Below are 16,429 nucleotides of genomic sequence, written 5' to 3'. Positions count from 1 at the left end.
TGGCCATATACCCTCTCCAGAATTGAGTTTTTCAGGTTTAGCAGCTGAGGAACTGGGTGAATTTGAGGTGACAAGGGAAGATATTCTAAATTGTCTTGGAAAGCTAAATATTAACAAATCACCAGGGCCAGATGGCATCCACCCAAGAGTTCTGAAGGAACTCAAATGTGAAACTGGCAATCTCCTAGCAAAAATATATAACTTGTCCCTACAATCAGGCTCTGTACCAGAGGACTGGAAAGTAGCCAATGTGACTCCAATTTTCAAGAAGAGATCCAGGGGCGATCCAGGAAATTACAGACCATTGAGCTTAATTGCGTTGCTGGGTAAATTGATGGAAAGCATACTTTCTAGCAAAATTGTTAAGCATATAGAAGAACAGGCCTTGTTGAAAGAGAACCAGCATGGCTTCTGCAAGGGAAAGTGTTGCCTCACTAACCTTTTGGAGTTCTTTGTGGGTGTCAGCAGGCATGTGGATAAAGGTGATCCGGTTGACATCATATACTTGGAATTCCAAAAAGCTTTTGATAAAGTTCCCTACCAAAGGCTCTTGATTAAACCTAGAAGTTATGGACTAAGGGGACAGGTTCATGTGTGGGTCGGTATCTGGTTGAAGGACAGGAAACAGAGAGTAGGAATAAATGGACAGTTTTCACAATGGAGGTAGGTAGGAAGTGGGGTCCCCCAGGGATCGGTACTGGGCCCAGTGCTCTTTAACTAGTTCATAAATGATCTAGAAGTTGGGGTGACCAGCAAAGTGGCCAAATTTGCAGATGACACTAAACTATTTAGGGTAGTGAAATCCACAACGGATGATGAGAAACTCCAAAAAGATCTTTCCAAACTGGGGGACTGGGCGACAAAATGGCAAATGCGATTCAATGTAAGCAAGTGTAAAGTGATGCACATTGGGGCAAAAAACACCAATTCCACATATATGCTTATGGGATCTGAGCTGTTGGTGACTGACCAGGAGAGAGATCTTGGGGTTGTGGTGGACAGCTGATTGAAAGTGTCATCTCAGTGTGTGGCAGCTGTGAAAAAAGCTAATTCTATGCTAGGGACCATTAGGAAGGGGATTGAAAATCAAAATGCTAATATTATAATGCCCTTATACAAATCTATTATGTGGCCACATCTGGAGTATGGCATACAGCTTTGGTCACTGTATCTTAAGAAGGGTAATGTAGAACTGGAAAAGGTGCAGAAGAGGGCAACCAAAATGATCAGGGGCCTGGAGCACCTTCCTTATGAGGCTAGGCTACAGCATCTGGGGCTCCTTACCTTGGAAAAGAGGCGACTAAGGGGAGACATGATCTAAGTGTATAAAATTATGCATGGAGTGGAGAGGGTGGACAGAGAGACATTTTTCTCCCTCTCTCATAACACTAGAACCAGGGGTCACCCTATGAAACTGAAGGTTGGGAAATTTAGGACCAACAAGTGGAAGTACTTTTTCACACAGCGCATAATTAATCTATGGAATTCCTTGCCATGGGATGTGGTGATGCCCACCAGCTTGGATGGCTTTAAAAGGGGCTTAGACAGATTCATAGAGGACAAGTCTATCAATGGCTACTAGTCTGATGGCTGTGGGCCATTTCCAGCCTCAGAGGCACGATGCCTCTCAATATCAGCTGAAGGGGAGCAACAGCAGGAGAGAGAGCATGCACATACCCCTTGCCTGTGGGCTCCCCAGAGGCATCTGGTGGGCTACTGTGTGAAACAGGATGCTGGACTAGATGGGCCTTGTGCCTGATCCAGCAGGGCTGTTCTTATGTTCTTACAAAAGCAACACTTTGAAAGAAATGCACCACACCAGATAGTCCTTGTGGCTCTTCCTCACAGACCAACATGGCAAGCAGTTTTAAGGCTGGACTCTGCACTGATCTATTCAAGTGCTCTTACAGGTCTCCATTTGACTACATGCCCTGAACACACAAAACAGAAGCCAGTGTAATTACAGCAGAGGGTGAGTTTATGTGTCCCAAGAGAGGCCTTTACAAAACAAAACGAATATAAATTTTGGACCCGTGGAAGGAAAGCTTCTATTGCTAAATTCAGCAGGCAAACACATATTTAAAAAGAGCGCTCCACTTCAACCTAAATGTCAGCCCTGCTGCGATTTTAAATTAGAGTTTGTTGGCCCTTGCTGTAATTTTTATCAAAAGAGCAAAGTCAGGAGCACTGAACCTTTTTTGAGCTTGCTGCTTGCTAATGCTGTTGCCGTACTAATCTAGATATTTAACTCCTTCGTTCCTCTGACAGTAGTGTCCAACAATGAAAAGAGTTGATGGCTGAAGTCATATGCATAGCTACTTAGGGGCAAATCCTATTAAACTCTGTGGCTAGGGCTGCCATATGAGAAAGAAGGCAGGGATCCTGGACCTTTAAGAGATGCACAGAAGAGGGAATTTCAGCAGGTGCCGTTTGTCATGCAGGAGGAAGAAAAGCTGCACCTGCTGAAATTCCTTCTTCTGTGCATCTCTTAAAGGTACAGACTTGTCCTTTTCCATATGCCAGCTGTACCAGTGGCTGACCTCCAGACTAGGATACTTAATAGTACTACTCAGGAGTTACACTAAAGAACTAGCTAATATCAGTAGGACAACTCGGGAGTAGTTTAGCCCAGATGTCAGCCAGTGGGCCTTATTTCTGAGTAAAGGTGGCTAGGCTCAAGCTGCATGGCTGCAAGAGGTTTCCTCTCCTCAGAAAACTCTGGGAATGGTAGTTTTCTGAAGGGCCTGAGCAATGTTTGAGCAGGAATTCTAAGCACCAAACTACAAATCCCTTGATTCTTTATTGGCAGCTATGGCAGTTAACGTGGTAGAAAAAGCAAGTACCTCTGTAGTATAAATACGTTCCTGCTTTCAAGGAAACACACAGAGGATCAGGCTACATGGTTGCCAGATTATTTTTTCTACACACTAGTAGGCCTAACCAGGCATGCACTGCTGTGAAGAAACGTAACTAGAACCTGTGGGGTGCAGACTGGCTCTGAGAAAAGAAATAATGGCTGCTGAAGAAAGTGCTGTAGGATCAGAGAATTTTTGGCAGCCGTATTTGTGATTGGTTGGTTCCCATGCTAGGTTTCCTCATCTGAACGCATGCCCAAGTGTAGTTATACAAAGCATTTTTCTAAAGCTGTTCATGTTGGAAATTGGAAACTGTCTGAACTGGCCCTGGGGAGTATGATTTCTTCAGCTGATTTTCAGGTCATAGACCAGGGGTGTTCCCAACTTTGGGTCTCCAGCTAGTGTTGGACTACAACTCCCATCAACCCCAGCCACAATGTGGGTGATAAATAAATAATCTACATACTGTAATGGATGCACATGATACTTTGCAGAATAACATACACAAAATAGGAAGTCCCCTGCCCTGAGGAGCTTACAGTCTATATTGTGACAGCATAGGAGGTGGAAGGGAAAAGCAAGCACCATTTGAATGCAAGCAAATGCAATGACATGTACTTTAGGCTTCCTTGCAAACATCTGGTGCAGACTGCAACTTTGCTGCAGCCTGTCCCCGATAGCCTTGATAGGCACATTTATGTATTTATTTTATTTATTTATTTGATTTATATACCGCCCCTCCAAAAATGGCTCAGGGCGGTTTACAACAAATAAAAACAATTAAAATCAATTAACAGTCAAAATCAGCTAAACTAAATCAATTAAAATCATTTAAACACTGAAAACATTAACATTAACTTGTAGGGTTTTTTGCAGGGAAATTGGTACTTCTGTAGTGAAGTACTTTTCAGAAGTGAGGAAGTCCTTTTTCACACAGGGTTTAACTAATCTCATGGGGAAAGAGAGGAAAACCCATCCAGGTAGCTAGCAAAGCACTTGCAAGCCAACAGTTGTGGAAGGGTGGATCAAGCAAAGGAGGCGGGATGACTCTGACCCCTGATGCTGCACGTTGGAATGAGGGGGTGTGGCCAACTGCATCTTGGTGTCACCTCTATCAGCATTAGTGCTCGAGCCACAGGGTTTATTCTCATGTACATGTGGACATATTTTGTGCAGTGGGGAAAGGTTTCATGCAGTTGGGAATATGGGGGTTTATGAGCTGTAGAAATGGTTGAGAAGGCCTCTCTTTTTATAGTAATTTATTTCACTGCCAAAGTGCCAAGAGACTGGGGAACTACAATAATGGTTCCCCTTTATAAGAAAGGAAAGCCAGACAATCCTGCCAGTTACCATCCCACAAGCCTACTAAGTGCTGTGAGTAACATCTATGCTAGGTATTTGCATGAGAAACTAGTGGATGGGATTAATTCAGAAGATATTTTGTAGGGATGTGCACAAATCAATTTTTTTCATTTCAATTTGTACCTGAATTGAATCACCCCCAATTTGTTTTGGGTCAGAATCTGCCCCTCCATGTTGAATCACCCCAGATTCAATTTGTACCCGGATTTTCCAAATCTGAATCTGAATTGATTTTGGGGGGAAAGGGGTCCTGAGGGAAAAAGCATTGGGTGGGTGGTAGTGCCCAATGAGTGGAAGCTACCCCCCCCCAATTTCAAAGAAATTGGGTAAAGGGGTGGTTTTTAAAGAATTTTTGAAGTTGGTGCATCTTTAAGTTTTCCCCCATAGGGAATAATGGGGATTTCAACAGCCTTATTGATCCACGTGGGGGGCACCAGGATGTCTCAGAGTGGGTTGTGGTGGGTGGTAGTGCTCAATGGGTGCAAGGAAGCTACCATCCATATTTCAAAGGAATTGGGTAAAGGGCTGATTTTTAAATGATTTTTGAATTGTATGCTACTTTAAGCCTTTTCCCATAGGGAATGATGGGGATTTCAGCAGCCTTAGTTATAACTCCTTGGGGGGGCACCTGGATGGCCCAGAGCAGGTTGTGGTGAGTAGTAGTGCCCAATGGGTGCAAGGAACCTACTACCCAGATTTCAAAAGATTGGGCAAAGGGGTGATTTCTAAAAGATTTTTGTAGTTGGCATGTCTTTGGGGCAGAAAAGGGGTTTGGGAGGCAGAAGAGTGGGTCAGGTGGTAGTGCCCCAATAGGTGCCTGCTACCACCCAGATTTCAAAGAAATTGGTGAAAGGGGTGATTTTAAGAGAATTTCTGAAGTTTGTGCATCTCTAAGCATTTTCCCCATAGGGAATAATGGGAGATTTCAGCAGCCCCATAACGCCACTTGGGGGACACCAGTGTGTCCCAGAGTGAGTTGTGGTGTAGTGCATATAGGGTGTCAGTCAACCACCCCCAAAACAACAAGCCCATGGGGCACTAGGTTTTGTTTCTGAGGTGTTCTTCTGAGAGTAGATTCCCTGGTAGGAAATGAGAGTGTATTCAATGACAAACATTGAGTACACTACACCACCACTCGCTCTGGGCCACCCTGGTGCCCCCCAAATGGAGTTATGGGGCTGCTGAAATCCCCCATTATTCCCTATGGGGGGAAGCTTAAAGGCACACAAACTTCAGACATTCTTTAAAAATCACCCCTTTGCCCAATTTTTTTGAAATTGGGGGGGTAGATTCCACCCATTGGACACTACCGCCTAACCCACTTTGCCACAAAATGGAGCTCAGAATCTCTGAACTCTTCAGGTCCAAATCTGGGGTGATTTGTTTTGTACCCAAATCTGGGCAATTGAGGGCAGGGGTGATTTGTTTTGTCTACAAATCACCCAAATCAGGCAGATTTAGGTACAAATCATTTTGTACCCGAATTGTTTCTCACAATTCTAATATTTTGGTGGATGAACAGGCTGAGTTTAGGGCCAGCCGTTCTACTATAGATCAAGTCCTAGTACTGCAGCATTTGGTTGAAAAGTCTTCCATGAAAACAAATGGATTGTGTAAGCTGCTTTTGTGGACATTAAGAGTGCTTTTGACTCAATCTCCAAGGGGAAAATATGGTGCAAGCTGATGGACTCCACAACTGACCACCTTTTTCTATTAATGTATAAGGTATATGAAGATTCCTCTTTGAAGTTATGGTGTAGTTTGTTAGGACCTTACAAAAGAAATTTCAACCAAGCGAGGAGTCAGACAAGGCCGTATTCTGGCACCAATACAATTTAATTTTCATGTTTTTTCTCTCGTTGGTCACCTGAAGGATTTGAGATACCATCCACCAAAGCTGGCTGATAGGCATTTACCAATTCTGTTTTATTTCGACAGTGCCATTCTAGACATCAAACGGTTTAAGGCGAGTCTTGCAGGTCCTTTCTTTGTATTGTGATCAGCAGGAATTAGAAATAAATTACAATAAAATTAAAATAATGGCATTGGGGGAAAGACCTAAAAAATTTTTTTTAAAGGCTGTTGAATAATCATAGATTGGAGCAAGTTACCTGCTTCAAATATCTTGGATATTTGTGCAAGCATCGGGCAGTAGAACAGCACACTTAAATTATGTTCTTCAGAGTGCCCAGAGGTCTACAAGGGATGTTCCAACATTCTATCAATCCAAGGTTGCTCAATTTGTCCCTGCTGCCGTTAAATTATATTTAGCCAGGTCCTGTACATAGCTTCTGTACAGGGGGCATTGCTCCATATACAAATTCTGTAAGACATGAAGCTCAACAGTCAAAATTCTTGAGGCGCTTATTGCAGACACCACGTTGTGTCACAAATGTAGGACTCCGCTTGGAAGTGGGTGTCATTAAAGTAGAAGTGGGTCAAGTGGCTTAGTATTTTTGAATTGTGGTTAAAGTTAAAATTTCATCCTACTGGCCTAGCTCCTTTGGTATTACTAGATAAATGATAATGCTCATCTTGTTAGAAATCTTCATTAGAAAAGCAACTATGTCATTACGGCTTCTCCTTAGACTTTCTTGTATCAATGGCTAGATTAATGAGTAAACAGAGTGGACAACATGAAACAGCAAATAGAATTGAGCCATGTGACTAAGTCTGTGATGTTGGGCACTCCAGTTTTTAATATCAAGCCTGCCTGGTACTTTGGTCACATTACTGTCCCCAAATATGTTAAAGCTTTTTCATTAGCCTGTTTAGATACATTGTGTACAGCTGTAATTGAGAGGAGATTTAAGAAGGTTCTGTATGCAGAGCGTCTATGTCCATGTAACACATGAAGTGCTGAAACAGCTTGGTTTTTTGTTATACTGCAATTTTTATAATGATATTTATAGTTATTATTGGCTGCATTTTAAAAAAGATTGTCCGGGGTGTTCTGATAAGTTTTAGGTAAGTTATATTTTATCTGATACGAATTATATGTTATCTGTAAGTGTAACAAACCAGGCACCTAATGGCACAGCGGGGAAATGACTTGATTAGCAAGCCAGAGGTTGCTGGTTTGAATCCCCGCTGGTATGTTCCCCAGACTATGGGAAACACCTATATCGGGCAGCAGCAATATAGGAAGATGCTGAAAAGCATCATCTCATACTGTGCAGGAGATGACAATGGCAAACCCCTCCTGTATTCTACCAAAGACAACCACAGGGCTCTGTGGTCACCAGGAGTCGACATTGACTTGACGGCACACTTTACCTTTAAGTGTAGCAAAGTTTTGTTTTACAGCATGGAAGGTTCAACAGAAGCCAAGCTGATTGGGATGTTTGTTACTATATTTTAACCATGTTATACGTAAACTGTTGGATTAGTATTAGTTTAGCATTATGTTATTATTTAGTTTTTCTTCCTTTCTCTGGTATGTGACAGAAATAAAAATTCAAATAGATGGCGGGGGGGGGGCTGCGGTCTCAGTCCTCAACTAGAGTTTGGGGGGAAAGATAATCTTATTCATTCCATGCAAGGCACCTTCTTTTTCCTTCCTTCTCTTATTTTATGGTTCTTTCTTCCCTCATCTATCTCTCTCTTAAATTCTCTGGGCCCATTTGGATGTAGTGATGAGCCACGGGTTCAGTGAACCTACAGTTCTCTTCTAAGTCCCCCCCAGACAAGCCAGAGCTACGCTCACTGAGCCTGGAAATGGGTGGGAAATGTCTGTGTGGGTTTTCTGGGACCTAGGAAGGAAAGCTGTGCCAGCCAATGGAATTTATCCAGTGGGAGGAGCTTCCTCCGTTAACTCTGGTTTGGGTGAGTCACACTCCAGCCTCCAGACCCTAGGTTTGGTAAGTGAACCTTACTTAAAACCGAGGGTTCATCTGGAGGCTGGAGTTAGGAATCAGAGCCACAGTTGGGTCCCAGAACCGCGGCTTTGACTATTCAGATGTCACGAGGGACCAACCTGAGGTGAGTTTGCCTCAGGTTTCTTATGACGTCTGAACACAGCCTCTGTCTTTCCCACTTTATTTTCCCTCTGTTCAGAATCAGAATCATCTTTGTTCTCTGACCAGAAAAAAGAATCCCCTCTGTTAGGTTTTTCTTTTTTAGTTAGAAAAAGGAGGTGCTTACAGATCGGCGGGGGGTAGGGGGGCTGCACCGGCTTCTGGTGCAGTTGGAAAAAAGCTTAGAATAAACACCAGCCAGTACTGGCTGAAGTCACTGCTGCCTATAGAGACATGGGGCAAATATACTGTGCTTAATTTCAAGGCTGTGATCCATGGCTGTTTTGCACTGAGTGCTTCTCTGGGCCCTCCCTTGATTCTAAAACAGCCCCTATTCAAGAAGCACAGCCCACGAGGGCTGCCTAAATCACTAAACATGAATAAGATCTCTGAATTGTGGTGATGCTTAGAGGAAGCCATCTTCAATGGCTGGAACTGAGGAAAAAATTCACTCAGTTTGTTAGCAATTGAGATGCCCTGTGCCCATAAGCCATGTAGTCCATTCTCCCAATTTCCAGCCAAGTGAAGCATCAAGTGGGGAATTGCACCTTAACTTCTAGCAGATCTGGGTGACAAAAGAAAATGTAGTTTTCTGGGTGGGATTGCATGTCCCCTGTGGTGCCTCTATGATTGTGATGACCACACACTCATTGGGGTGGCTGCGGCACACAGGTAACTAATCCTGGGGCTTTAGGTTATGTGTGTATTATTCCAGTCCTCTTGGACCACGGCAGTACACCACTGTATTGTCAGAGGTGTGACTTCTTAAGCATCAGTTCTCTGCACCTGTTTATCTTGCTGATTTCTGGGGCTTTAAGACTAGAGGTAGTGAGTCATGGAATCTCTCTTGATTCTGCTCTTTCCCTATGCTCTGAGCCCGCCTGACAGGTAGACTGATATTCTCAGGCAACTTCCTTTCTGCTTCTTCCTTCTCTTTCCCTCTTGCATCACGTGGTAGCTAGATGTAGGGCACAGGCTTTCTGTCCTAGCTTGTCATTTTCCTAATAAACCTTTTGGACCTTAAGCATCAGTCTCCAGATAAGCTAAATGAGGCCCTCACTCCTCACACATGCATCCTCTGCTTCATAAACCCTCACCTCCAACATGAACCCCTATAACAGTTCTAGAACCAAGGACAGGCAGCAGCACAACCCTACATTCGAGGGGTCATGAAATCAAGCCGCAAAAGAAATGCTGTGCATTGTTATATTTCAGTTAGGGTTGCTTCTTCATGTCTCAGGAGCCATAGATCAACTGTTAGTGTTTAGTGACCTTCTGCCTGAGAGTAGAGAGCCTCTGGGCGGCTCTAACATGTGTAGCCGGCACTGAGTTGCGGATAATCTAAGCTGACACAGACCTTGGCAACCTTCTTTGAGTAATATTTTCAGCAGGGTAAGCTCTTGTTGAACAATTTTGTCACTGTACTATTGTTCCATACGCGCTCGCAGACAGGATTTCTCTCCACATCGCTATAGATTTATTTTTCTCCCCCACTGACAGTGCCATCAATGAAAATGAAAACCTCATCCACCGCTGTGTGTGGCCACGTGCTTCCTTTGTAGCCTGGAGAGTACCAATCTGATGGGTAAAGCACAACATCGTGCAGGGCGCAAATAGATGTTAGATGCTGGCAAATCTCTGGCAGGTTTTGGTGCAGCTCTGCCAATGCCAACCAATAGCACAGGTCAAATGATGAGTGCAACTCATGAGCTCAATCAAACACAGAGCTTTTATATCTCTCCAAATGCCAGAGTTCTCCGTGGAAGCAGTTCATATGCTGATGCTGATGCAGCTATTTAGGAGGCATAGAACCGGGCCCACTTCTGTGGTACACTGTGCATACCACCATTGCAAGATAGAAGATAACATTTGCTTGGGGGCAATTTTTTGCTTTTATTTCCATTTTGCATAAACACTGTTCTAAATTACTGACAATACATTAGAGCATGTCAGGATGCATCATGTAAAGGGATACAACCTCCTATGACCTTGAGGCAACATGATGTGTGTGTTTCATTACATTAGACATCAAAATATGTTATTTATATAGTACACCCACTACCACAGATAGGAAAATACTCTCCACGATGTAGATAATTCTGCATTGAGATGTATGTGAGAGGTACATGTCTCTGAAACGCCAGTGCTGTCCACATAGAAGAGGCTTGTGAAAAGAGCATTTGTATGAATACTAAAAAAGCCTTGCATTGTAGAACTGATGCCCGTTTCACACCTGGTGCAAACTCACAATTTTTGCATTATAGGCTTGCGCTCATTCTATATAGAATGCAGAACAACTATTAAAGCCATGGATTTAGGATCATGAAGATTCGGGTGCAGATCCTTGCTCACTCATGAAGCTCACTGGGTGTTCTTGAGCAAGTCACTGAGGCTATTCACACGATTGTAGAAAATTGGGCTAGCCTCCGCTAGCCCGATTCTCTACAATCGTTAGAACCACTGGGTTCGGCTGTGAGCCCGGTGGTTCTTGAGCAGGTAACCCGCTCAAGTAGCCCGCCCCTTAAACCGGGTTTGTGGAGCAAGCACGCCGCAAACCTGGTTTTTGGGAGTGTGAGTAGCCGTGGCGCGGCTCTGTGCCATGGCTACTCATGAGTAGACCCCCGGTGGGAGGCTGAAAAGCAGCCTCTCAGCTCAGGGGTCTCCCGAGTATGCCCTGCGTGCTTGCACACTAGAGCTTCCAGGAGGCACGCAACCCCCAAACTCCCTAGTCCCCGCCGGCTCTGTCACGGAGCCGGCAGTCATGTGGACAGCCGATCCGGCCGCCCAGGGCTCCCGCCCTGCTCATCTGCAGGGAGAGAGGGCTTAGCCCACTCTCGCCACTTAGCTTTACAAACCAGGTCTCACTGATCATGAGACCCGGCTCACTGACTTGGCTCACACAGTTGCATGAATCCAGGTTTAATGTAGATTACCAACATTAGTGTTGTGTGAACCCACTGCAAGCTGAGAATCTCAGCTTCATCTCAGGCCATAAAAGAATTTGGCATGGGTTCAAACAATCATGCTAATGTCATTGACCCACAAGAAACCAAGATTTGGATGATTGTGTGAACCAGGCAGCTATCTCTCAGCCTGACCTTCCTCACAGGATGTTTTCCCTTTTGGGAGGGAAAAGGTAGGAATTGGGTTCTGGACTCATAAGTTTAAAGAAATATGTTTCTAGTTCTCCTGGTGCAGAGAAAAGCTTTGAAATGTATGGACCTTCCAAAGCTAAGACAGTGCTCTGCTTGGTGTATGATGAAATGGTGTCACCATTATACACAATTCAAATGGCATCCACCATACACAGCAACTAGGCTGCCTGAATTGCTCATATAGGGTTGCCAAGAGGGCAGGAAAGAAAAAACAGACTGGCCTGTTCCTGTGTCTTTAACTGCAGTTTGAGGTGCAGGAAATAGCAGGTGGAGGTTTTCAAAGCACGGAGACAAACATTATCACCTGCTAGTGTCTGCAGAGCAAGCTGCTGCAAGGGCCAGTCTAAAATCTGGAAACCCAAAATGCTCCTTGTGAGCACAAAATCCCAGTAAACACATGCACAACGGTCTGGATTTTGCACACCACTGCAGGTCTTCCAGATGTACACTGAGCAGTGTCATGCAATTCCGTTTGTCCTTCTTGCAGATGGTATGGTTGGGTGCCTCCCTGCCAGACTCAGCACTCTTGTCCTTCTCTTTGGCTCCATTTCAAGCTGCTGCCTGGAACGCTCACTGGAGGTGTTTGACGAAAGAGAGAAGGACACAAACACTGAGCTGGGCTTCTGGGATCTGGGTTGAATATAAACCCCAGTGCCAAAGGGGCTTAAACTGGTCTCAAACTGCAGCCCTACTACAGATGTTGACCTAGAACTCCCATCACCCCTGGCCATTGTGACTGAGAATGATACGAGTTATAGTCCAACACCTGGAAGGTTACAGTTTGAGACCCCAGCTGTATAACCATGAACTGTCCTTGCCTTTCACTGAAATTCCTTAGAGGTTGAGAGAATACTGGGCTTCTGCCCCTGTTTTCCAGATCTAACAATGGCCTAGTAGCATGCTGTTGTTGGAGTCTGGAGGGGCTAGATTCCTGATCTGCACCTGCAGCGGAAGTGCACAGGTGAGAAGAGCACTGCCAATTAAGAATAACTGGAGACATGGAGTTAAGGTTCAAAATAAAGATATTTATTAAGAAAATAAATCTGACAGATAAGAGTGGAAGACCATGTGAGGTCCAAGGTTCAGAAACTGGCATCTCCAGATAGTGCTGGAAAAGGCTCTTGCCTGTAACCTTGGCTGCTGCCAGTCAGTGTAGACCAGGGTTTCTTAACCTTGGGGCCCCAGATGTTGTTGGACTACAACTCCCAGAATCCCCAGATATGGCCTTTGTGGCTGAGGATTCTGGGAGTTGTAGTCCAACAACATCTGGGGGCCCAAGGATAAGAAACCTTGGTGTAGACAACACTGAGATAGATGGACCAATGTTCTGACTCAGTATAAAGGCAGCTTCCTGTGTTCCTAATGGGTAGCCATTGAAGTGGTTGCCCTGGCAGCTGAAGGTTCTCTGTCCTAAACCAAAATGCTGCTGCACTTAAGGAGGCAAAAAGTGTTAGTTTCTTGATGAAGAGTTTCACTGTGATGAGATCTGAAAACCACTGACCCAGGGGAAATGCTTTAATTTGCAGTAAACTCTCCCACATTTCCTCTGGTAGCCTGTAATCTCATCACACCTCCCTTGGCTGCCAAGATTCTCCCTCTCATACCCAACCCTGTGCTGAAGGAAATTGTGAAGGCTTCATGACCTTTATGTAAAGATGGAATGTGTCTCTCTTGCCCTATTCTGCTTCCTTATATTACCCTACAGTGGCATTTTGTGGCCAGACTTTAATTGACCCCATTACATTTTATTTTATTACATCCTTCCTGCCCAAATTCGTCATTTGTGGCTATGGTTGTGCGTGGTGGATCTAGATGGGCATATTGCTGCTCACAAAATGATCACAGGCGAGGGAGGTCATTTTGAAGGAACTGGATCCCAAGAAAGATGAGTAGGAGGGTAGGGGCAGCTTCTCATGCTGTTCTGCAAACACTGTGTGGAAAGAGTTCATACAGTCCTATAATAGGTCCTCATGCTTCTGTTTGCACAAGAGTTTGGAAAAGCTCTTGCAGCAGTGGAAGAATGTTGTGAGCATGGATTGAGTTTCACCTTTTTTGCACAATGTGTGAAACAGCTCTTTGGTGAGCCAAAGGAACCTTCTACCTGTGAAAGGATGCATTTGGATCCAACCAATAGTCTCTGAAGGACAAGGGGGACCATATAGAAACATCTTATGTCCCACTGGTTGTAGATCAATTACCAAATGACTTTTTGCCCTAGTGACACAGAGAGGCTGTACACACGATCCGCGCATATAGCCTAACCAGGCTCTGTGGGGAGAGTGGGTTTAGCCCGCTCTCCCCATAGACAAGCAGGGAGCTTGTCCTGGGTGACCAAATTAGCTGCCCAAACATGATGTGTGTGTTTCATTACATTAGACATCAAAATATGTTATTTATATAGTACACCCACTACCACAGATAGGAAAATACTCTCCACGATGTAGATAATTCTGCATTGAGATGTATGTGAGAGGTACATGTCTCTGAAACGCCAGTGCTGTCCACATAGAAGAGGCTTGTGAAAAGAGCATTTGTATGAATACTAAAAAAGCCTTGCATTGTAGAACTGATGCCCGTTTCACACCTGGTGCAAACTCACAATTTTTGCATTATAGGCTTGCGCTCATTCTATATAGAATGCAGAACAACTATTAAAGCCATGGATTTAGGATCATGAAGATTCGGGTGCAGATCCTTGCTCACTCATGAAGCTCACTGGGTGTTCTTGAGCAAGTCACTGAGGCTATTCACACGATTGTAGAAAATTGGGCTAGCCTCCGCTAGCCCGATTCTCTACAATCGTTAGAACCACTGGGTTCGGCTGTGAGCCCGGTGGTTCTTGAGCAGGTAACCCGCTCAAGTAGCCCGCCCCTTAAACCGGGTTTGTGGAGCAAGCACGCCGCAAACCTGGTTTTTGGGAGTGTGAGTAGCCGTGGCGCGGCTCTGTGCCATGGCTACTCATGAGTAGACCCCCGGTGGGAGGCTGAAAAGCAGCCTCTCAGCTCAGGGGTCTCCCGAGTATGCCCTGCGTGCTTGCACACTAGAGCTTCCAGGAGGCACGCAACCCCCAAACTCCCTAGTCCCCGCCGGCTCTGTCACGGAGCCGGCAGTCATGTGGACAGCCGATCCGGCCGCCCAGGGCTCCCGCCCTGCTCATCTGCAGGGAGAGAGGGCTTAGCCCACTCTCGCCACTTAGCTTTACAAACCAGGTCTCACTGATCATGAGACCCGGCTCACTGACTTGGCTCACACAGTTGCATGAATCCAGGTTTAATGTAGATTACCAACATTAGTGTTGTGTGAACCCACTGCAAGCTGAGAATCTCAGCTTCATCTCAGGCCATAAAAGAATTTGGCATGGGTTCAAACAATCATGCTAATGTCATTGACCCACAAGAAACCAAGATTTGGATGATTGTGTGAACCAGGCAGCTATCTCTCAGCCTGACCTTCCTCACAGGATGTTTTCCCTTTTGGGAGGGAAAAGGTAGGAATTGGGTTCTGGACTCATAAGTTTAAAGAAATATGTTTCTAGTTCTCCTGGTGCAGAGAAAAGCTTTGAAATGTATGGACCTTCCAAAGCTAAGACAGTGCTCTGCTTGGTGTATGATGAAATGGTGTCACCATTATACACAATTCAAATGGCATCCACCATACACAGCAACTAGGCTGCCTGAATTGCTCATATAGGGTTGCCAAGAGGGCAGGAAAGAAAAAACAGACTGGCCTGTTCCTGTGTCTTTAACTGCAGTTTGAGGTGCAGGAAATAGCAGGTGGAGGTTTTCAAAGCACGGAGACAAACATTATCACCTGCTAGTGTCTGCAGAGCAAGCTGCTGCAAGGGCCAGTCTAAAATCTGGAAACCCAAAATGCTCCTTGTGAGCACAAAATCCCAGTAAACACATGCACAACGGTCTGGATTTTGCACACCACTGCAGGTCTTCCAGATGTACACTGAGCAGTGTCATGCAATTCCGTTTGTCCTTCTTGCAGATGGTATGGTTGGGTGCCTCCCTGCCAGACTCAGCACTCTTGTCCTTCTCTTTGGCTCCATTTCAAGCTGCTGCCTGGAACGCTCACTGGAGGTGTTTGACGAAAGAGAGAAGGACACAAACACTGAGCTGGGCTTCTGGGATCTGGGTTGAATATAAACCCCAGTGCCAAAGGGGCTTAAACTGGTCTCAAACTGCAGCCCTACTACAGATGTTGACCTAGAACTCCCATCACCCCTGGCCATTGTGACTGAGAATGATACGAGTTATAGTCCAACACCTGGAAGGTTACAGTTTGAGACCCCAGCTGTATAACCATGAACTGTCCTTGCCTTTCACTGAAATTCCTTAGAGGTTGAGAGAATACTGGGCTTCTGCCCCTGTTTTCCAGATCTAACAATGGCCTAGTAGCATGCTGTTGTTGGAGTCTGGAGGGGCTAGATTCCTGATCTGCACCTGCAGCGGAAGTGCACAGGTGAGAAGAGCACTGCCAATTAAGAATAACTGGAGACATGGAGTTAAGGTTCAAAATAAAGATATTTATTAAGAAAATAAATCTGACAGATAAGAGTGGAAGACCATGTGAGGTCCAAGGTTCAGAAACTGGCATCTCCAGATAGTGCTGGAAAAGGCTCTTGCCTGTAACCTTGGCTGCTGCCAGTCAGTGTAGACCAGGGTTTCTTAACCTTGGGGCCCCAGATGTTGTTGGACTACAACTCCCAGAATCCCCAGATATGGCCTTTGTGGCTGAGGATTCTGGGAGTTGTAGTCCAACAACATCTGGGGGCCCAAGGATAAGAAACCTTGGTGTAGACAACACTGAGATAGATGGACCAATGTTCTGACTCAGTATAAAGGCAGCTTCCTGTGTTCCTAATGGGTAGCCATTGAAGTGGTTGCCCTGGCAGCTGAAGGTTCTCTGTCCTAAACCAAAATGCTGCTGCACTTAAGGAGGCAAAAAGTGTTAGTTTCTTGATGAAGAGTTTCACTGTGATGAGATCTGAAAACCACTGACCCAGGGGAAATGCTTTAATTTGCAGTAAACTCTC

General features: G+C 45.0%; 1 protein-coding gene across 6 annotated transcripts in view; it reads left to right on the top strand.

The window, feature by feature from the left end:
* LOC128345586 (protein TUNAR) overlaps positions 1-16,429 on the top strand; it is a 109,038-nt gene that overhangs the window by 70,253 nt on the left and 22,356 nt on the right. The window lies entirely within an intron of this gene.

The sequence above is a fragment of the Hemicordylus capensis genome, chromosome 1, assembly GCF_027244095.1.
Source record: "Hemicordylus capensis ecotype Gifberg chromosome 1, rHemCap1.1.pri, whole genome shotgun sequence".
Lineage (NCBI taxonomy): Eukaryota > Metazoa > Chordata > Lepidosauria > Squamata > Cordylidae > Hemicordylus > Hemicordylus capensis.
This window is presented reverse-complemented; position numbering and strand designations above follow the sequence as displayed.